Source organism: Cucumis melo, chromosome 2 (assembly GCF_025177605.1).
Source record: "Cucumis melo cultivar AY chromosome 2, USDA_Cmelo_AY_1.0, whole genome shotgun sequence".
NCBI classification, from domain to species: domain Eukaryota; kingdom Viridiplantae; phylum Streptophyta; class Magnoliopsida; order Cucurbitales; family Cucurbitaceae; genus Cucumis; species Cucumis melo.
Window position 1 is genome coordinate 17927752 of NC_066858.1, and position 23672 is coordinate 17951423.

A 23672-nucleotide genomic window follows, 5' to 3' on the forward strand; every position below is an offset into this window, starting at 1 on the left:
AAATATTTTAGGGAAAGATAAGTCCAATTCTAATATAATCGGTCATGAAATAAAATAAGGGAAATTTAAAAAATGGTAAAATGTACGAATTATTTAAGCTTTATGTCAACATCAACCTAATGAGTTTTTATTTTGCCATTAAATATAAATAGTTTCTATCTTTTAGAATTGGACAAACTATTTTCAAACTCATTGCCCCATCAACATATTCAATATCTTTTTTAGATTTGTTTTTCAATTCTATCTTGGTTGATTTGTTTAGATTTAGTTGACTAATCTAAACAAGCTATCCTTTAGATTTGTTTACCTAATAAAAAAACTATAGGATCGAACGAAAAAGAAAAGAAGAAAGGCATGCACGCAAATCTAAAAACAAACAAACAAAAAGATAGAAGGACAAACCTGTAATATTTAAAAAATGAGTAGTTTTATGAAATTTGTTAAGTTTGTTATATTTAGGAAATTTTCCTTTTAAAAATTTAAATATTTAGTTTTCGAATTTATAAAAATAGACATATTTAGTTTTTGAGTTGGGGTCTTTTAAAAAATATAAAAAAAACGGCAAAATATTTACGCTCTATAAAACAATTCAAAAAATGGAAAGAACGTATATGTCTATCGTATAAAATACCAAAAATGTCCCGTCAACCGAGCTGTAAATAACGGCGCATAATATATTTTCAAAATTTGGTACACGATTTTTTTAATTTTTTTTTGATATACGATCGTTTAGATTTCTTTATACGATGGTTTACTTTTTTTTACACGATCGTTTACATCTGGCTACTCCAATTGAAATGATTTTTTTTCAAGATTCTTTATACACGATTTTTTATTTTTTTTACACGATCGTTTACTTTTTTTAAGCGATTGTTTACGTTGGATACTCCAATCTAAATGATTTTTTTTTCAAGTTTCTTTATACACAATCTTTTATTTTTTTTACACGATCGTTACTTTTTTACACGATCATTTACATCTACTCCAATCTAAATGATTTTTTTTAAGATTCTTTATACACGATCTTTTTTTTTACACGATTGTTTACTTTTTTTACAAAATAGTTTACATTTGGTTATTCCAATCTAAATGATTTTTTTTTTCAAGATTCTTTATACACGATCTTTTAGATTTTGCGTACACGACGTAGAAAAAAGAAAAAGAAGAAAGACGATGAAAAAGTGAAAAAAAAAAAGAAAAGAAGAAAAACTATGGAAAGATTAAAAGATGATGGAAAGAAATTGCAGAAAAAAAAGAGTAAAGAAGAAAGACGATGAAAGAAATAGCAAGAAGAAGACGAATCGCGAGGAAGAAAAGAAAGATGGAAGGTGCAAAGCTAGAATATTTAAAGAATGACTAACTTTACAGGCTTTGTTATACGGGCCGTAAATAGTTTAGTGTTTTGTTACATTTACAAGAGTTTCTCTTTCAAGTTTTCAAAAATATACCTTTTTAGTCTCTGATTTTTAAAAAATGAATTTTAAATTTTTATGAATTAACTTTATGTTTTTATTTTAAATAATTATATGACATCTAAAATTAGAGGGAATAATTTCTAAAAATCATATTCTCTCTAAAATTATATTTTTTATTTTAACATCATTTAATTAATTTTTTTTAAAAAATAAACAAAAAATACTTCAAGAATCTTTTAAACCTATTTTTAATAGAGTAAAGGTGGATTATGGGGGTTAGGGTTATGTAATCCAACCCCGGTTTGGGGGAAGGGTTATGTAACCCTAGTTTTAACTTCTTAACCCTTCTTCAACACTTCTTAATCATTTTTCAACCTTTCCTCAATCCTTCTTCACAACATTATCATAACACTTCCTTCATAACACTTCCCCCAAACACATCTTATCATAACACTTCCTTCATAACCCTTCCTCCAAACACATCTTATTATAATCCTAGGTTTATCTTAACACTAGGTTTATCATAACCCTAACCCCCATAACCCAACCCTTCCCCCAAACGGCCCCTAAAAATATTTGTTTTGAAAACTTAAGAAACAAATGGGTTTATTCTTATAAACTGATTGACTAAAAGGTATATTTTCAAAACTTATAGACCAAACGTACTTATTCATCAAAATTTGGGAATTAAAAAGTTAATTTATAAAATATCAAGATAATATTTAACCTGTAATATTAAGCTTAACCTCAATTCACATTTATATTTGTTGAACACTGGATGGTTTTTCTACATCGAGATAGGTCAAATCCCTCGTATGTTTCACAATTTTCAACCAATTGTTGAAGAATAACTTTCTAGGCATCCTCGTTTTCGAGGGTTGAGAGTTTTCTATTCCTTCTAGTCCCTCAAATTTTCTCTTTTTCTATCCTGTTTTATTTTTTCATTATATGTATAATTTCATTTGGAATATAGTCAATTAGTTAATATTAATATAATAAAATTAAGAGGTCTTTTAAAAATATAACGTCAAAATATTTAATTATAATTTTAAAGACGAAAAAAGTCCATAGGCTCGCAATGAAAAATACAAATATCAACAACACGTGTAATATATATTTGACTATCGTTTAGATTTGATCATTTAGAATTGGTTTTTAATTTGTTTATATTTGTTACAGGATCGTTTAAATTTGAATAACGATTTTTTTCAAGATTTTTTTTGTACACAATCGTTTATTTTTTGATACACGATCATTTAGATTTGGCTACCCAAATCTAAACGATTTTTTAAACATTCTTTGTACATGATTGTTTATATTTAGCTATTTTTTATACACGATCGTTTAGATTTGGATGACGTTTTTTCAAATCTTAAGAAGAAAAAAATCAAATCGCAGAGGAAGAGGAGAAGAAAGACAATAAAAGGGAAAGGTAAACCTGAAATATTTAAAAATTGTAACTTCATAGGTTTTATTAGTGGGGTGTAAATATTTTACCGATTTATATTTATGAAAATTTCTTTAAAATTAATATAAATATTTAAAATCAATAACAATCTATTAAACCTTTATTTAACTAGTTTTATAACGAAATTTTATTAAATGAATGAACATTTTCACATAAATTATTATTTTTTCGGTTAACAACATTTTTAATGAAGAAACTAAGAATAATTAAATTTAGTTAGCACAAAAGTTTATTTTTGAATAATAATAAATTATATTATTGTTTTCTAATACTCAGATATTTATTGAAGTTAATTTTAATTTCATCATTCATTTGTGAATGTAAAATCATTATTTTTACGATAAGTTAATTGTTTATTTTAATTTGTATTAATTTAGATTACTTTATTCATTATTAACGTATCATATTTATATAAGGAGAATTGTCAAAAATTGTAAATTTGACAAAACATTTACAAAGTATAGCAAAATTTTATATTCTATCAACTATAAATATTGATAGATATTGATATGCTTCTATCAGTAATATTGATAGACAGTAATAGAAGTCTATCATTGATAGAATCCAAAATTTTGTTATATATCGTATATATTTTAGTTTATTTTACTATATTTAAAAAATGTCCCTTTATAAAATTGTTCTAGTATTATTTATTAATATATCATATTTATATTTTATTTTTTTTTCACTTTTTATATAATATATTTTTATATTATTTAATGGTTAATTTACATATAATAGAACTAAAAAATATTTACGACCCGTGTAACAATAAACAAAAGTCCATGAAATCGGTAAAATATTTTCATAATTTTCAGATTTGTCCTTGAATATAGCGGACAATTCGTCACTTCTCTTTCTTCTTCTTCTTTCTTTGTGATTTGTCTAAATCTTGCCTAAGTAGATTTTGAAAATGATAGAAAGGCTTTTTAGAAGTTGAAGACCGTCATAACTTTATTGTCTAGTTAAACCATGAGTTAGGAGTCTTTTGTCTAGCCACAATGAAACTAGAAGTCTTATGTAAAGAGTAGTTGTTCAATAAAGCTTGTTGTCACTTCGAAGGGAATGATCACACTAGAACTAAGTAAAGACTAGGATAGCCCTCCGATTCTAGCAAGACCTAGTTACTATTTGCATACCAAAGAAAGAAAAGAGTGACTTGCTTGCTATATGTAAAAAAATTGAGGTTATCTTTGAGCACAAAAAAAAAAAAAAAAAAAAAGAAAAAGAAAAGAAAAGAAAAGAGAGTTAAGTCGGTTAGGTTAGAATGTGTTAAGTTCCTTCAGTATCAGAACTTGTGCAAAGAACTCTTCACTTTTGGCCTAACAAAACAAAACTTGCCTAGTTCTTAGAGTTCTTAACCTTACATCGAGTTGATCGAGGACTTAGAAAAGAGGAGAAATCCTTCTCGATCCACAGTAGGGGAAAACAAGTCCAAGGCATTTTTAAGTCTTTCTAATCATGTCTAGAGTCGGAGTAGCAAAACTTGAGTGCATACTAAACATGTTTTCGCTGGGCAGTTGTAGTTAAAACTTGTCTCCAACCAATAGCTGGCTTTCTTTGAATGACCAAATGAAACTTAGAATTACTTTAGATTGATTGTTGAGGCATAGAGTTAAGCTTACTTAGTTGACTTGTTAAGAAGACATCAAAGCTATACTTGCATGATTGTTTGAGATTTTACACTTAAGTTTGCTGTGTGCTTCTCGTGCATGCTGCACAATTGACTGATCCTTATTAGAATTACTTTGCTTGGGACGACTAAAGCTTAAGTGGGGGAGGGGGGGGGTTGTTTGATGGGACAATATTTTCATTTTTACTATAATAGTAGCATATAAGAAAATTAAAAAAAAAAAAAAAAAAATATATATATATATATATATATATATATATATATATATATATATATATATATATATATAAAATAAAAAGTTTGCATATTCTTGCCTCTTGAATTCATCTTTTCTTAAGTAGTACCATAAAGGATAGAAAATATAAAAAGATTGCATGCTCTCTTTTCCTCTTCTTGCTTATAGTATATGCATGATCTTTACTCTACTTGCTTTTTGATGCATGTGTTCTTCTCTAAATAACATAGAAACCTTTGAAGACATAGGATTAGTAGAAAGAAGATTAAGAAGAGAGAGGAGAGAAAGAAACTTAGAAGAAAATAATTTAGGGTCAAACAATCCTTAAGAAGGTCCACCCTTAGAACCCCACTTTGAGCAAAACTTAGAACGACTTAAAATGGGGGAGGAAGCTAGAGAGAAAACTTTAAGATAACTCTTTGAGCCATATATTAACCAAAAAACCATCTAGCATTGTAGTTCCACCTACCATCCATCCTTTTGAGTTAAAATCTAATATCCTTATCCATTTGCGAATCCCTAAAGGATGTAGTGGGGAGGATCCAAATAAGCATCTCAAGGACTTCTCCATGGTAAGAGAGTTGATGAAACCACATAACGTGACGGAAGAACAATTGAATTTGATAGTCTTCCTTTTCCCTCATTGATGGTGCAAAATGTTGGCTTTACTACCTAGAATCTGACTCTATTACAACTCGATCCCAAATGAAAAAGAAATTTCTAGAGAAACATTTTTCCATAACCAAGGCTAACTCAATCATAAAATAAATCTATGGAATTAAACAAGCCAATGGGGAGACTTTGCATGAATATTGGCAACAATTTAATGAGCTTTGTTCTACTTACCCATACTACCAAACTAATAACCAATCCTTAGTACAATACTTCTACAGTGGCTTAACCCCCTTAGATAGAAATTATGTCGATGCGGTGGTAGGAAGTGCACTTGTGATAAAACCCCAACTGAGGCTAGGACATTAATTGCTAGAATGATGGAAAATACTCAAACCTTTGGGAGTAGGATCGAGAGCTCAAATTCTTCCTCTAGTGAGATAAGTGAGCTTAAAAATCAAATGAGCTATCTTATAAGCATGGTTAGAAGAGATACCCATTAATTGATGATTTGTGGGGTATGTGGGAAAATCAGACACTGTAATGATCAATGCCCACAAGTAAAAGATGTCAACCTAGCTAATGGGTTTAGGAGATATGAACCACCAAGTTCCAACTTTTACAATCCTTCATGGAAGGATTACCCAAACCTTATGTGGGGATCTCAAGAACCTAGACAAACACACCCATCAAATCTTTCTTCCTTAACTAACATGAACTTAGAGGGCATTTTAACCAAAATGAGAAACAACAATTTGACTTTTCAACAAACAATGCAAAATTTTCAAAAAGATACCTTAGCTTTTCAACAAGAAACAAGGCTAGAATTTCTAGTTTAACTAGCCAAATGTCTCAACTTGCTTCAACGGTTAGTAAACTTGAGTCTAAGGGTAAGCTTCCTTCACAACTTGATGTTGCAAATGTATGTGCCTTTACTCTTTGTACTAGTAAAGTTGTAGACACTTCTAGTTTAAGTACTACTTTGCAAGTCTAGCAACCCTTTCTTGTTAAAAAGGATAAGGTAGATTCACATTCAACTTCATTTTCTTCAAAATGTACTTTTTCTGCTTCAAAATCTTTGAACAATGTTGTTAATGCTCCTTTTTCATCCAAGTTAAATCCACCAAGGAAGGACAAAGCCAAAGATGAAGAACTTCTTGAAATCTTGAAGAAGGTGGAGATAAATCTTCCTTTACTTAGTGTGGTGCAACAAATTCCCAAGTATGCCAAATTCCTTAAGGAGCTTTGTACAAAGAAGAGAAGACACTCCGACAAAGAAAATATCATTGTAAGTCAAAATGCTTATGAATTAATCAAGAAAGATATGCCAAAGAAAAGCTTGGATCTAGGTATGTTCATCCTTCTTTATGTGTTAGGGAGTAGACAAATTAACTATGCCATGTCAGACCCAAGGGCCTCAATAAATGTTATGCCTATGCATGTTTCTAAAGAACTAGAGCTAAATAATTTGCAAAAGACCAATGCAAGCATCCAATTACTGGATAGGTCCTATGTTAGCCCTTAGGCATAGTTGAGGATGTCCTTATTAAGGTAGGAGAGCTTATTTTTTCCACTGATTTTTTCAGCCTAAATACCCATAAGACATGCACACCTAGAACATCTAATATCTTGTTAGGTAGGCCATTCATGAAAACTGTCAAGGCCATACTTGATATCGATAAGGGTAGCTTATCTATAGAATTTGGTGGAGATAGGATATCATTTAACATTAATGAGTCTATGAAATATCCCATGGAGAACTTTTTCCTCAACTACCTTGATTCTTTCAAATATATTCCCATGGCATGTGATAGCTTGTTTGGAAACCATTTTGAGAACTATGTTCTTGAATTTGAGTCTTTTGAGAACCTTTTGTATGATGAATATGCTTCTTGTAAGAATTCTTTTTGTAAGAATTCTTTTTGTGATTATGACCACACATGTGTTAATGAAGGAAATGTTTGTTTTGAAGAAAATAGCGTTTTAGATGAATCCTTGTTTGAACTTGACTATGAGCTAGATTTAGGAGAAGATGAGAACTCAAATTTAGATAGTCTCATGTACCTTGATAAATTCATCTAAGTTCGTTTTAAAAAGAATCTAAAACTAGCTCTAGAACCTTTATGTGCACCTAGTCATAATTCTTTGAATATTGACAAGGAGGTTGTACATGTTCTAGATTCTTCTTTATTTGCTAAAAAAGAGACTTCTTTGGAACAAAGCATGCATGTTGAAAATAATTTCCATTTAGAACAAGAAACAAGGGTTGAAATTTCTAGTTTAACTAGCCAAATATCTCAACATGCTTCAACAGTGAGTAAACTTAAGTCTAAGGGTAAGCTTCTTTCACAACCCGATGTTGCAAATGTAAGTGTCCTTACTCTTTGTACTAGTAAAGTTATAGATACTCCCAGTTCAAACACTACTTTGCATAAGTCTGGTAGCCCCTTCCTTGTTAAAAAGGATAAGGTAGATTCACATTTGGTTGCCATTTAGGTATTGAAGTGCTTCTTTTATACTTTTTTTTTTTTTTACTTTTTGGTAAGTCATGAGTTGTGAACTTACACTTAAGCTTTGTCAGGTCGTTTTCAAAGTTCGAGTGATACTTACACAATTTTGAGCACTTTTTAGGTTGGTATGAGAATAAGTTTGATGAACTTACACACTTGGTTATTATTTTGGGTCTTATAGTACTTTTTTCACACTTTTTTGAACTTGTCGGTAGGTTATGAGTTATGAATTTACACTGAAGCATTGTTAGGTCGTCTTGAAAGTTCAAGTGATACTTAGAGAGATTTTGAACACTTCTTAGGTTGGTTTGAAATAGAGTTGCACTTACACACTTAGTTGTTATTTTGGATCTTGGAGTGCTTTTTTTCATAGTTTTTGAACTTTTTGGTAGGTTATGAGTTACGAACTTATACTTGGGCATTGTTAGATCATTTTGATAGCCTAGAAACCTTTTGAAAACTTTTTATGTTTTCTGAAACTATGTTTTTTACACATATACACTTGGTTGCCATTTTAGGTATTTATGTGCTTTTTTCACAATTTTTGAACTTTTTGGTATTTTATGAGTTATGAACTCCTACTTAAGCATTGTTAGGTCATTTTAAACACATTTTAGGTTGGTTTGATACTAAGTTTGTTGCACTCATACACTTTGTTGACATGATGGGTCTTGAAGTGCTTTTTTCACAATTTTTGAAATTTTGGTAAGTTGTGAGTTACAACTTACACTTAAGCATTATTAGGTCGTTTTGAAAGTTCAAGTTATACTTAGACACATTTTCAAAAACTTTTAAGATTGGTTTTAAACTAAAATTGTTGCAGTTACACAATTTGGTTTCCATTTTGGGTGTTGAAGTGCTTTTTTAACTCTTATTGAAATTTTTGGTAGGTTATGTGTTACGAACTTACACTTAAGCAACGTTCAATTGTTTTGAAAGTTCAAGTGATACTTAGACACGTTGTGGACACTTTTTTGGTTGGTTTAAAACTAAGTTTGTTTCATTTACATGCTTGGTTGCCAATTTGGGCGTTGAAGTGATTTTTTTTCACAACTTTTTGAACTTTTTTTTAGGTTATGAGTTACGAACTTAAATTTTAGAGTTGTTACATAGTTTTAAAAGTTTAAGTGATGCTGAGGCAGGTATTTGGTCATTTTAGGTTGGTTTGAAACAAGGTTAGGTTCACTTACACATTTACTTGTCATTTAGGGCCTAGAAATGCTTTTATCACACTTTTTGAACTTTTTGGTAGGCTATGAGTTACAAACTTACACTTAGGCATTGTTAGGTCATTTTGAAAATTCAAGAGATACTTAGACACATTGTGGACACTTTTTAGGTTTGTTTAAAACTAAGTTTGTTTCACTTATATGCTTGGTTGCCAATTTGGGTGTTGAAGTGATATTTTCCCACTTTTTGAACTTTATGTTAGGTTATGTGTTATGAACTTACATTTTAGAATTGTTACGTCATTTTGAAAGTTTAACTATACCGTGATAGGTTTTGAACACTTCTTAGGTTGGTTTGAAATAGGGTTAGGTTCACTAACACACTTGGTTGCCATTTTAGATCTTAAAGTGATTTTTTCATAGTTTTTGAACTTTTTGGTAGGTTATGAGTTACAAACATAGACTCAAGTATTGTTAGATCGTTTTGAAAGTTCAAGTGATACTTAGACACCTTTTGGTCACTTTTTAGGTTGGTTTGAAACCAAGTTTGTTAAACTTACACACTCAGCTATTTTGGGTCTTTAAGTGCTTTTTTCATACTTTTTGAACTTTTGAGTAAGTTATGAGTTTTGAACTTACACTTGAGCATTGTGAGGTTATTTTGAAAATTAATGTGATACTTAGAAATGTTTTGAAAACTTTCTCGATTGATTTAAACTAAGTTCGTTAAACTTACACACTTGGTTGCAATTTTCGGTCTTGAGGTATTTTTTTTTTATGTTTTCTAAACTTTTTGGTGGGTTATGAGTTTCGAACTCACACTTGAGCATTGTTAGGTTATTTGAAAGTTCAAGTGATACTTAGACACGTTTAGGTTGGTTTGAAACTAAGTTTGTTGGACTTACGCACTTCGTTGTCAATTTGGGTCTTGAAATGTTTTTTTAACTCTTATTAAAATTTTTGGTAGGTTATGAGTTACAAACTTACACTAAAGCATCGTTAAGTCATTTTGAAAGTTCAAGTGATACTTAGACACATTTTGGACGCTTTGTACTTTAGTTTAAGACTAAGTTTGTTGTACTTACACACTTGGTTGCCATTTTGGTCTTGAAATGCTGTTTTCATACTTTTTTAACTTTTTGGCAGGTTATAAGTTACGAACTTACACTTGAGCATTGTTAGGCCATTTTGAAAGTTGAAGTGATACAGAAACGTTTTGTACACTTTTTAGGTTGTTTCAACTAACTCTGTTGCACTAACCATTTGGTTGCCATTTTGGGTCTTCAAGTGTTTTATTCACACTTTTTGAACTTTTTGGTAGGTTATGAGCATTGTTAGGCCATTCAGTCGTTTTGAAAGTCACGTTTTCAAAATGTTTTAGGTTGGTTTGAAACTAAGTCTGTTGCACTTATACATTTGGTAGCCATTTTGGGTCTTGAAGTGTTCTTTTTTTAACTCTTATTGAAATTTTTGGTGAGGTTATGAGTTACGCTTACTCTTAAGCATCGTTAATTCATTTTGAAATTTCAAATGATACTTAGACACGTTTTGAACATTTTGTATTTTAGTTTATGACTAAGTTTGTTGCACTTACACACTTGGTTGCCATTTAGGTCTTGAAGTGCTTTTTTTTTAACTCTTATTAAATTTTTTGGACACTTTTTAGATTTGTTTGAGACTAAGGTTGTTGCACTTACACACGTGATTGCCATTTTGGGTCTTGAAGTGCTTTTTTTTTTGAACTCTTATTAAATTTTTTGGAAGGTTATGAGTTACGAACTTACACTTAAGCAACATTAGGTCGTTTTGAAGGTTAACATGATACTTACAAAGGTTTTGAACACTTTTTAGATTTGTTTGAGACTAAGGTTGTTGCACTTACACACTTGGTTGCCATTTTGGGTCTTGAAGTGCTTTTTTTTTTTTAACTCTTATTAAATTTTTTGGAAGGTTATGAGTCACGAACTTACACTTAATCAATGTTAGATCGTTTTGAAAGTTCAAGTGTTACATAAACACGTTTTCAAAACTTTTTTAGTTTGTTTGAAAATAAGTTTGTTGCACTTTCACACTTGGTTGCTATTTTGGGTCTTGAAGTGCTTTTTTTTTATTCTTATGAAATTTTTTGGTAGGTTATGAGTTACGAAGTTACACTTAAGCAATGTTAGGTCGTTTTGAAAGTTCAAGTGATACACACGTTTTGAACAATTTTAGGTTTGTTTGAGACTAAGTTTGTTGCACTTACACATTTGGTTGCTACTTTAGGTCATGAAGTACTTTTTTTGCACTTCTTAACCTTTTGATAGATTACGAGTTATGAACATACACTTAAGCTTTTATAGGTCGTTCTCGAAGTTCAAATGATATTTACACACGGTTTCAACAATTTTTAGGTTGCTTTGAGACTAACTTTGTTCCACTTACATACATTGTTGTCATTTTGGGTCTTGAAGTGCTTTTTTCACACTTTTTAAACTTTTTGGTAGGTTATGAGTTACGAACTTACACTTAAGCATTGTTAGGTCATTTTAAACACTTTTTAGGTTTGTTTGAAATAAAGTTTGTTGCACTTACACGCTTGGTTGATATGTTGGGTCTAGAAGTGCTTTTTTCGCACGTTTTTTAAATTTTGGTAGGTTGTAAGTTACAAGTTACACTTAAGCATTTCTTGGTCATTTTGAAAGTTTATACACGTTTTGAACATTTCTTTGGTTGGCTTGAAACTACGTTTGTCGCACTTAAACAACACTTGGTTGGCATTATAGGTCTTGAAGTGCTTCTTTCGCACTTTTGAACTTTTTGGTAGGTTATAAGTTACGAACTTACATTTAAGCATTGTTATATCGTTTTGAAAGTTCAAGTGATACTTAAACACATTTTCAAAACTTTTTTGGTTGGTTTGAAAATAAGTTAAAAAGTTTGTTGCACTTATACGCTTGGTTGCCATTTTGGGTCTTGAATTGCTTTTTCTAACTCTTATTGAAATTTTTGGTAGGTTATGAGTTACGAAGTTACACTTAAGCAACGTTAGGCAATTTTGAAAGTTGAAGTGATACTTACACATGTTTCAAATACTTTTTATGTTTGTTTGAGACTAAGTTTGTTGCACTTACACACTTGGTTGACATGGTAGGTCTTGAAGTGCTTTTTTCAAGCTTTTTTAATTTTTGGTAGGTCGTGAGTTACCACTTACTCTTTAGCATTGTTTGGTCGTTTTGAAAGCTTATACATGTTTTGAACTTTTTTTTGTTGGTTTGAAACTATGTTTGTCACACTTACACAACACTTGGTTGGCAGTATAGGTCTTGAGGTGCTTTTTTTCGCACTTTTTTAAGTTTTTAGTAGGTTATAAGTTACGAACATACACTTAGGCATTGTTTGATCATTTTGAAAGTTCAAGTGATACTTAAATACATTTTCAAAACTTTCTTGGTTGGTTTAAAAATAGATTTGTTGCACTTACATACTTGGTTGTCATTTTGGGTCTTGAAGTGCCCCTTTTGACTCTTATTGAAATTTTTGGTAGGTTATGAGTTACAAATTTACACTTAAGCGACGTTAGGTCTTTTTGAAAGTTCAGGTGATACTTACACACGTTTTGAACACTTTTTAGGTTTGCTTGAGACTAAGTTTGTTGCACTTACACACTTGGTTGCCACTTTGGGTCAAGAAGTATTTTTTTTTTTTTGCATTTCCTTAAGTTTTTGGTAGGTTATGAGTTACGAACTTAAGCTTAAGCTTTGTTAGGTCGTTTTCAAAGTTTAAATGATACTTAGACACGGTTTCAACACTTTTGATGTTGCTTTTAGACTAAGTTTGTTGCACTTATATATTTTATTGCCATTTTGGGTCTTGAAGTGCTTTTTTCACACTTTTTAAACTTTTAGGTAAGTTATGAGTTACGAACTTATAGTTAAGCGTCGTTAGGTTGTTTTAAACACTTTTTAGGTTTGTTAATTGAAACTAAGTTTGTTGCACTTACACACTTGGTTGACATGTTCAGTCTTGAAGTTTTTTTTCACACTTTTTTAAATTTTGGTAGGTTGTGAGTAACAACTTACACTTAAGCATTGTTTGGTCGTTTTGAAAGCTTAGACACGCTTTGAGCAGCTTTTTTGTTGGTTTGAAACTACGTTTGGCACACTTACACACTTGGTTGAATTTTTTGGTAGATATAAAATCATTAAAGTTATTATAATTTAAAAATATAATTATTAATCATTAAATACATAAAATTAAGTTATTTGTCATAGGTAAGAATAACTTGCCACTTTTTTATTTGGTAGTATTCTTTTTAAATCTAAAACATTTCAAAATAAATAGTTTATTATTTAGAGAAATGAGATTGAATGATTGAATAAAAAATGATATATTTTAATTAATACAAAACACAAAAGAGAAGGACTACATGGTCTTGAAGAAAGTGACATTTCTATAATTAATTAAAAATGAAAAGGATAAAATAGTCAAAAAAAAAAAAAAAAAAAAACAAAACAAAACAAAAAAAACATCGTGGGTCTTTAATTTCAATGAAATATTGTTTAATATAACTATTATTTTAATTACGTTTTAAATTTTAATTTCTTCGATATTTTAATGACTATTGTATAACATATCTGTTTATTTTTTCAATTTACATTTTTTTTTAAAAAATTGTTTCAATTTAGTTCTTAAGTTTTAAATATTTTTCAATCTAGTATCTCTCATGGTTATTGATAAAAATATTCCATATCAAATTTACGTGACATATTATTTAATACATGAATGATAGAACATTATCTTTTATTTTTTATCAATAATATTGTAAAAATAATAATAGAGGAAATCTCTAAAATTCTACAAATTTTAAACTTCTTATAAAATAAGGATGTAAATGTACTCGTACACATTTTGTTTATGTCATAATTGTTTTTTTAATCAACCATACATAGTATTTTAATATTTAAAAAAGTTTTATTCTAAAATGTTTTGGGTGCAAAAGAAAGTTGTGTTTATTTTATCCTAATGATTTCTTTATTACCAAAATTTATTTTTACAATTAAATTAAACCTACTTTTTATATCTCTTTTAGTTGTTTTTGTTTAGTTAATTGAAGTTGATGTTTTTTATATTTCATTTTAAAATTAATTCTTGCTCTAGGTTATACATGTTCATCTTCAACTTTGTCTATTATTGGTTTTTATCTTTCTTTGATTCTTATTTTTTCACCCTTGATTGCATTCTTCATTTTCTTACTTCAGTTCAAAATCATCAACTTTGCAACAATTTCTTTCATAGTAGATTAGTTTATATAATATAGAATAGCTTATTAATTTAATTTTAAAGTATAGTCATATAATAAAGAAATATACTTTAACTTATAGTAGAATGAAAAGATAAATTTTGTTTAATTTGTTTTAGTAATTCATAATTAGTTTCAGTTGTGGATTGAAATTGTTTCCAATATTATTGTTTGCACAGTGATAGAAAAATCGCTAGAAATTTTCATTCCCATTTTAATTAATTGAGAGAACTCTTTTATCTCTTGTATCCTAAAATTCATAAAAACCATGTAAAGATTTAATTTCTTTACTTTACTTTCTTACAAATTGATCTCACCTAACACCCCATTCACATGTTATAATTTTTTACTCTTGATTAGAGATTTGTGTTTGGCAAATTTGATTTTTTGAAGGCAACAAAATCATTCCGTGGAGAAGTTTGTGCTTGAATGCCTAACGTTCTATCAGGTTGGTTTGTAGATAAATCTAGAGACGACAAATTCTACCGAGAATTTGCACGGTTGTGTTGTAGAAATAAGTGGCGGTTTCTTGTTTTCCACCTAGTGAATAGGGAAAAGGGTGAGAGAGTTATTGGTTTGAAAAGTTTGGTTGCCTTTGTCCTCACCTGGGACATGGATAAATAGAGGTTGGGACGGGCATTGATTTTCAGTTATTTCCTTGGCACGATTGTCTCTAGTTTCACGTAGTATGGTCAACCAGAGTAATGCAATAAGCTAGCTGGAAAATCTTTTTGTTGAGAGAAAAAACTCTCTGTTTACAAATAAGGCTCCCAATATATTGAGAGCAACCACACTAACAAATAACAACCAAACGACTACTTAACAACCAAAAGCTTGTAAAACAAAATTGTTTACTTATAGTATTGATTTGTTCACATTTAGTGTGTCCGGAGTAACTTAGGCAAAAAAATGATTTGAAAATAAAATTGATTTTTTGGAGTACCTTTGACAAATTTAATAATTTAAAGTGTATAATATTTCTTTGTTTTCACGGATTGCAGAAGAAAATTGCTTTGTGCACGATATCTAAAAACAACGGTGACTTTTGTTGGTTTGATATTTGATCTAATCTCAAATTACAATTTATTCCATTTAAAACAAATTTGATTTTTTTAATTTCAAATTTAAAATTTTTAAGCCCTAGAAAAAGCAACAAACACGTCCCAAATTTCCACTTTCTTAAACATCATTACCGAGAGCCCAGTTCTGAAGGTTGGCGAAGAAAAGGAGATTGAGAAGAATGGGTTGAAGAAGAAACTTGTTAAAGAAGGTGAAGGATGAGAAACTCCTGACACTAGTGATGAGATCAAAGGTAAAATCATGATTTTAAGATTTATTTCTATAAATTTATAGGGTTTTTTTATGTTGAATGTCATTGATTCAGGGTGTTTGTTTGTTTTTGTGTAGTGCATTATACGAGAACCCTTCTTTATGGCACTCAATTCGATTTGAGCCATGAACTGAAGGAATGAAATTCCCAAAGCGGAAGCGTATGAACGCCGTGCACAATTTGTAAAACCAATAAATTCAAAGAAAAACAATAAACAAAATAAGCATGCTTCTCATGGAGGAAAATGTGAAAATAAACTAACCCTTGTAGAACCAATTTCTTCCAAACTTTCAAGACAACACAAAATCTTCCTTGTTATTCTCCAAGTAAAGAATCACAAAGAGTTGTGAGCTTCTGTAATTTTTTGGTGAGGGAAGAAATTTTGAGAGAATTTTGTTTCCTTTGGAATACATAGAGATCGTAAGATAGTGCTTAAAAAAAATCTCTCTTTTTTCTTTTAAAACAAATCTTAACAATAAAATAGAGGGGGAAGTTATCAAAATAACTTCCTCCCTCTTTCCCACGTAGAATAACTCCCTTCATTCTATTTATTTAAAACAATATTAATCAAATTAAATTAAATCAATATAAATTTAATTAATATATATTATATCTCATATAATATAAACTTTATATTATATCATATATAACCAATGGTTTAGATCTCTCATATAATCTATAGTTCTAATATGAATCGAATCCATATTAATTTTAACCTATAGTTTATTTATATTATTATTATTATTTGAATCATATTCAAATATTAACTTCTCTCATAAAAACTTTACATTATAATGTATCAAATACATTATATTAATTGTATCAGATACAATTTATTCCCTTTAATCAATTTGAACAATTCAAATTAAACCAAAATAAATTTGATTCTCATTTATCCTTATTGAGCTAACAAGGGGACCTTATGGACCTACAGATTGAAGCTCCAATGAAATGAGATTAATTAATTAAACTCTTTAATTAAATTAATCTGTATTCATTAACTATTAGTCATTCCACTAAAGACTAATAGTTTGCACTCTTCTTACTATAGATATATTTTTGTGTCCATTAGATATAACCAATCAACAATGCAATGACCCTTCACAAATTGCTCGTAAGTACAGCTAGGCCAAAAATTACCATTTTGCCCCTGTAATTACATCTAACTCCTTAAGTACCATTGATTCCTCTAATGAAATAATTATAGTCCTACTATAACTGAACTCCTCTCAGGCCAAGAGAGGGTTTGGCGCCACATTGTTCAAACCCTGAAATCAGTCCTTAAGAGAGCAATTTCTCTACTTACTCTATCTATAAAGAAGGAGTGAATTCCTTCTTGTGTAATTGTGTTCCCAGCTTCCCAATCAGACGAATCCCCAAAATAGTAGGCATATTGAGTCGGCTACATAGGCCACTCTCACCCATACAAATCAAAGGATTGCCTTCATAGACAGCAGTTCACAACTCACTCAGGATTCAGGTCAAGTCACCTATAATCATCCTGGTGAAATGTAGTCTCAACTAGTAACGGTGTTAATAAGAGAGACTATTCATTTCATGGTCCGGTCGTATACAAACTCTTTGTATAGAATACCTCCGCTCTAATGTCTCGACATGGATGATTAGGATCAAGTCATTTGTAGTACTTTAGAACAATTGTAACAACTACAAAGCAGGCCGTATTCGTAGTGTCACCAGGATAAGGTATCCAGCCTTATCCATTTACTACAGGCCATTTAGGTTCTCACTTAAACATGATCCACTTGTATGTCTCCACATACATGTTTAGGTTACAGAAGATAGCCTTAGATGTTAGTTTATTGGTTTTGTGGGTTAAACTAAATGTCAAATAAAATAAAATAATTAATTTTATTAGATAAATAAAAAGTTTGTATAATATATACAATTACAAACTACAAGACCACGAGATTTAGGGCATCAACCCCAAAAATCGTGGAACGTCTTTCAAGTTCAAGCTCAGGGAAGGTAATTTCGTCTGTAATTTGATGTTATCTAATGATTGTAAATGTACTATATTTTGCTTCCTACGTCACAATCATGTGTTGGACTTTTATTTTTACATTATGGTTAGTTGAGCTCGGATACAAAGACTGATCTAGCGTTATAATTATTGGACTTTTGTTGATCTTTCGTAGTCCATGGTCTGTTTCTAGTTGTTCTTCCATTTTGCTTTTTTATGTACTGGTCTTTTAGCTCGTAAGTTTGAAGTGGATTCAAATTTGCTAATTACAATCCTGGATTAGATTATCAGTTTGCTAGTATGCATAGATGATCTCGAATACAAATACTGATCCAACGAAATATTTATTGGAATCTTGACGATCATTCTAATTAATCCATGGTCATTTTTAATTGATCTTCCTTCCTTTTTTTTTTTTTTTTGATTCAGTGGTCATTTACCTCATATCATGTTATCTATTTTCATGAGGGAAAGTGATTAAAGGATGGGATCCAACGAAATGTTTATTGGAATTCCACAGAACACAACTCTTCAATTTGATGTTGAGCTACTTTCATGGCACAACGCCAAAGATATCTGTACAGATGAAGGAATCTTAGAAAACATCCTTGTTAAAGAAGATGGTCGGGAAAAATCGAAGGATCTAGACGAAGTTTTGGGTGGATTATCCATTTCAATCTACTTTATTTGTCTTCTCGTATGGATAGAACTTTTTAAGTATTTCCAAACTAACTATGTGATTTTTATAGTCCGTTATAAGCCTCATCTTGAAAATGGTACACTGATCTCAAAGTCTGGTGGGTCGAATTCATTGTTGAAATGGGTAGGTTATTCATTGCACTTGAAATCTTGTTGTCTTAAATGTGACGGGTGTCTGGATTTCTTACTCTGCTTGTGAAGGGTACTTTTGTCCTGCCTAGGCAACAACTGTGAAGACGATGTGAAAGGGGGAGAAAGCTTTGTTGACCGTGAGACCACAATGTGAGTGAAGCTACACATTCTCTTCTCTCCAGTTCTTTTGTGCCTTGAATCCATGGATGAGTTGATTCTTACTTATTATTTTATCATTTAATAGATAGATTTGGGGAATCTAGTAGGCCTATAGCTAGAGAATAAGGTGTTGTGTCTCTAAATGGTACACTTCAAATAACCCTTCAATTGGATTCTTGGAAAATTGTTACAGAGATCACTGGGGATAAGAAGGTGTTGAAGAAGATTCAGAATGAGGGAAAAGGATATGGACAGCTAACGAGGGAGCAATGGTGCAAGGTGATATAATCGTATGTCGGTTGTTCGATAACTGCTAATGATTTAAATTGTAATCTGACTTAGTAGCAAACTACATTGAGCAAAATTCTTTCCAGTGAAACTTACCAGTAAACTGGCTGATGAGACAATTTTTACTAAGAAAGGTGACGATGAGAGACCATTTGAGTTCCAAATTGACGAAGGTATGTTGATCTTGGTGATTTTCTTTGACCGTGGAAGGATTTGTATCGTTATTGTTTTACTAACTAAGCTGTAATCTGGAATATGGAACAAAAAAAAAAGTCATTGAAGGACTCGATTTAATTTGGCTGTGAGAAAGATGAAGAAGGGAGAAGTTACCTTGGTGACGATCCATCCACAATATGCTTTTCTATCTTTTGATTCATCACAAGATCTAGTTGTGGTTCCTGCAAACTCAACTGTATATTACGAAGTTGAGCTGGTTTCGTTTGTCAAAGTATGTTTGAAATATCTATTTGTTGCCAAGTTTCTCAATAGAGAACGTTCTATCAAACTAATACCAATTTTTGTTATTGCATGAAAAAGAATCTTGGAACGTGAACAAAGCAAAAGATAAAATAGAAGTAGCAGAAAAAGAAGGAAGAAGGAAACGTTCTGTTCAAAGCTGGAAAATATGAGAGAGCATCGAGAAGATATGAAAAGGTATTTTGAAGTTCAACAGAAGTTTAAAATCGTCACAAACTCTAAAAAATAGATTGGTTAACATTGTTGTTCATCATCTAATTGTTTGATAGGATGTCCACTACGTTGAATATGATACTTCTTTTAATGACGAGGAGAAGTAACAGAGCAAGGTACTAAAGATTTTGTGCAACCTTAACAACATTGCTTGCAAATTGAAAGTTAAAGACTACAAACAAGCAGACAAACTCTATACAAAGGTCTGCTTGTGATACTTTCACCTCAATCATGTTGATATTATAGGATCGATTTACTTAGTGGCCTAACATACACATCTAATTTCTCTTAATCAACAAGTGTGTTAGAACATGACAATAGGAACACGAAAGCTCTATATAGAAGGGCTCAAGCATATATTCAACTTGTTGATCTTGATCTTGCTAAACGGGATATCAAGAAAGTCCTCGAGATTGACCTAGATAACAGATAGCTCATTGACTATAACTAAAAAGCACAGATACAACACATCAATGTACCAATTTTAGAAAGAAAAGGAAATCCTAAGATGCAGACACTTCTTTATGAGCTTTATTCTATTTCTTGTTTGTTAAGGTACATATAACTTCAACATAAAATACTAAATGGCCACTAAAAGGCACAAAATCTATAGTTATTTATTATTATTTTGTATCTAATTGATTTCACCTTTAAATTTGGGTCCAACGTAAATTCTTTTTGCAAGAGTGTTCCAAAAGTGTTTCAAATGTGTCTTTAGGTGTTTGAAATTAATAATAAATAAATACAAACCCGACCCGAAGAGTCTACCCAGTATGGAGTGTCAGTGTTTCACAGGTTGACAAAATCCTTAAGTAACATGTGTATACAACACGAACGTCTCGAGTCAAGTTTAGTAGTTTAACTGTAGCAAAACATGTTTAATTGTGCTAGTGCTCATGCATGTGTATCATCATTACATTGTCAATGCAGAGATGTGAAGATTGAATGCAATGAATTGAAAAAGAAGGTTAGGGAATACAACAAGAGAAATGCACAATTTTACGGCAACATTTTTTGCGAAAATGAACAAGTTGGAGCACGCTAAGTCTGCTGTAAGTTACAAAACCAAATAGCTAATTTCTCTGTCTTATTCTATCCTGAAATGAACCCTTTTGGACATAAGACATTGCAATTATGGATTTTGCATAAGTAAGCAAGAGGCAATACAAATGACCATTGATAGCAAAACTTAATGGCCAATAACGTTTGATACTTTAGCCTTCGTAGCATCACACTATGCATTAATGAAATGTAATGTTGTGTCATGTTTTGGAGAATATATAAAATTGAATTGGCGTCTCGTTTACACTTTGTATAAATAAGTCAGGTGTCTTGAAGGGTGCTTTTGCACTACTTTGTTTGCTTTTTCCTTTCAACTAAGGAAAAACAATAAAAATATATCCTCTTGTCTTCCTTGTGTTTTAGTGTGCTTCCTTGTATACATGGTTTTGAAACTTTCCTTCAAATTGATGAGCTTCTAGTGTCAAAGCACTAAGACACATTTGTTGTTCTAAAATTTATTGAGCTCTTTAGTTATCTTATTACTCTAGTTTAATAGAATAACTTTAGGGTAAATTTACACTCAAATCTAATTTTACCTTAACCATTGTATAGATCTATATGTGTAAACAATATCTTATAATATTGCGTTATCTTATTAACTATGTTGCGAAGTTTGTGTTACATTTCACTAAATTGTACTTTTTTTTATTAAAAAAAACAACTTTGTTCTATTGTTTGAAAATTTATGAGTAAATCTTAATTCAGCCACAACCTTTCGAGATACATGTACACTATATGTTGCATGTTTTAAAGAATTAATAGGAAATTAAGCTATTCAAAGAGAAACAAAAAGCCCAATTTCTCAATCGAATTTAGCTTTATAAAGGAGTTGGAGGAGATGATCTAAATTTGGCTGATTTTTTGGGGTGGTGTTATTTTGTTAATTCTTTTACCAAAGTTATGAAAGATTGGATGAAAATTGTTATAATTGATTATTTATAATCATAATTTTTGTGGATGCAATAATCAATCGTGTATTAGTGGTCAATTTACACTATTAATCGTGTCATAATTTTTCAACACAACTAATATCTATTCGGACTCCTTGTATTATTGTATTCTTTTATTAACTTAAATATTTAAATTTGTTTACAACACATCAATTTTAAAATTTCATAAAACTCAAATGTTAAATATCAAAATTAAACATATACATATCGATAGGTTAAAAAATATATTTTGCAATAATATTCAAAATTTAGGATGAGCAGTCCAGGTGAGTGGTTTTTGTAAAAAAATGTCTCTAAAATTTTAAAAGTTAAAAGATACCCTTAAACTTCCGAAAAGGGTTAAAAAATATCATTGATGTTAGTTTTGGATGGAAATCGTTAACGTTTTGTTTAAAAATTACTCATCAATTATTGAAAAGTTCCATAAATATCCTTTTAAGCTTAAAAAAACTTCAAAAATATTTTCATTAATCCAATTTTTACACCAAAATTTTTAGTACTTAAAATAAAAACCATAGTTTTAAATTTCCATCGGTATGTTGATATTTTTATTGATATTTTCACATTTTCATGTTTTTGACATCAATAGAAGGGGTGAATCGATATTTTCAATACATCCTAAAAAAATATACGAATTACATAAAATAAATATCAAATGACACTTATATATAATATAATGTAAATATAATATAAATAATAAACATGTTTCCTCAATTGAAAATAATGAAATATTTATTTATTTTTTTTTGACTTTTTTATAACATAACAAAAATATGTGTTCTTCAAATAAATGATTCGCGGAATCCACTTACTTAGTGATGGTTAAGTGTCAATATTTTCCAAATAAGGCTTCCATATGGTTCATAGCTCTCTCTCACTCAAAAACTTTACAAAATTAATCGAATTTGGTCCCACAACCAGACATTAGAATGATATTTGTTCCAATTGCTCAGTAATTACTGCTGGACATTTATAATGAAAGAAAGTGAATTTTTGGTGAATTTTAAAACATAAAAAAATAGATTTAATTGTGTAAATTAAATTTCTTTGTTAGAAACTTCAATTTGAGTTGAAACCATCAAATTAAGATGTTGTTTAATGTACATATTTAACTTGTATGAAAGTTAAATTTGTCGTTTCTTCGATTTGAATCAGTTTGTTTGATTTTAGTCAAATAACAACTAAATTGAGTTAAATTTGACAAATGTTTCAACTTTGTATTTTATTTGTATTTGGAGAGTTACTAAGTTGTTAACATTTAAACAGGAACTTTTTCCTTCATTTGGATCATCCATGTCAAAATTGAAGAGTTCTCTCCATTCTTTTTTTTCTTTCTTTCTTTCTTGCTTGCTTTCTTTCATTTGTTCTCATACAAAGCAAATAATTTTCTTGAGAACAACACATATTAGAATCATACCTCAACTATAGTTTGAACATACAAAGTTTTTTATGTTATTTCAAATCTTTGATTATTTTCACACCCAAGCTTTATTACTTCATTTGGCTTAAGTTTGAGCTTAAATATTATAGATTAAGTGTATTTGTTTCCAATTGAAGTGTTATCGGTTTGTGAGTGTATTTAGTTCATATTATATTCAATGTTTCCCCCAACAATCTAATATTGAATGAAAAATTTGTGAGAGAAAAAATATAATATTATTTTAATTTCATTGGTATTTCCACTTTGATTAATTTTGAATGTGAAGGCTACTTCTTATACTCGTTGATTGATCAATAGGTTTGGGCCTTTAGAGCACCCAAGTTTTGGAAGGAGGGAGGAGATAGACAAATGTGGATATGTCTATATCTCCACACATGAGCCGTAGTTGTCCCTCAAGCGAGGGGAGGTGAGATAAAATAATATATACTTTTACTAAAAATTTATTTTCATTTTCCAAAACGTTTTACAATTTTACCGTTTGTGTAATATATACTTTTACTAAAAATTTATTTTCATTTTCCAAAACGTTTTACAATATTAGCGTTTGTGACTGTTGGCTATCTATCTTATACCACTATAAATCATCTTTTCATTCTTATTCTGTGATAACAAAGTTT

At 30.1% G+C, this 23672-nt stretch overlaps 1 pseudogene; it reads left to right on the forward strand.

Moving 5' to 3' along the window:
• Window positions 1-6210: 6210 nt before the first annotated feature.
• Window positions 6211-20647, forward strand: LOC103501573 (peptidyl-prolyl cis-trans isomerase FKBP62-like; annotated as a pseudogene).
• The last annotated feature ends 3025 nt before the right edge of the window (window positions 20648-23672 follow it).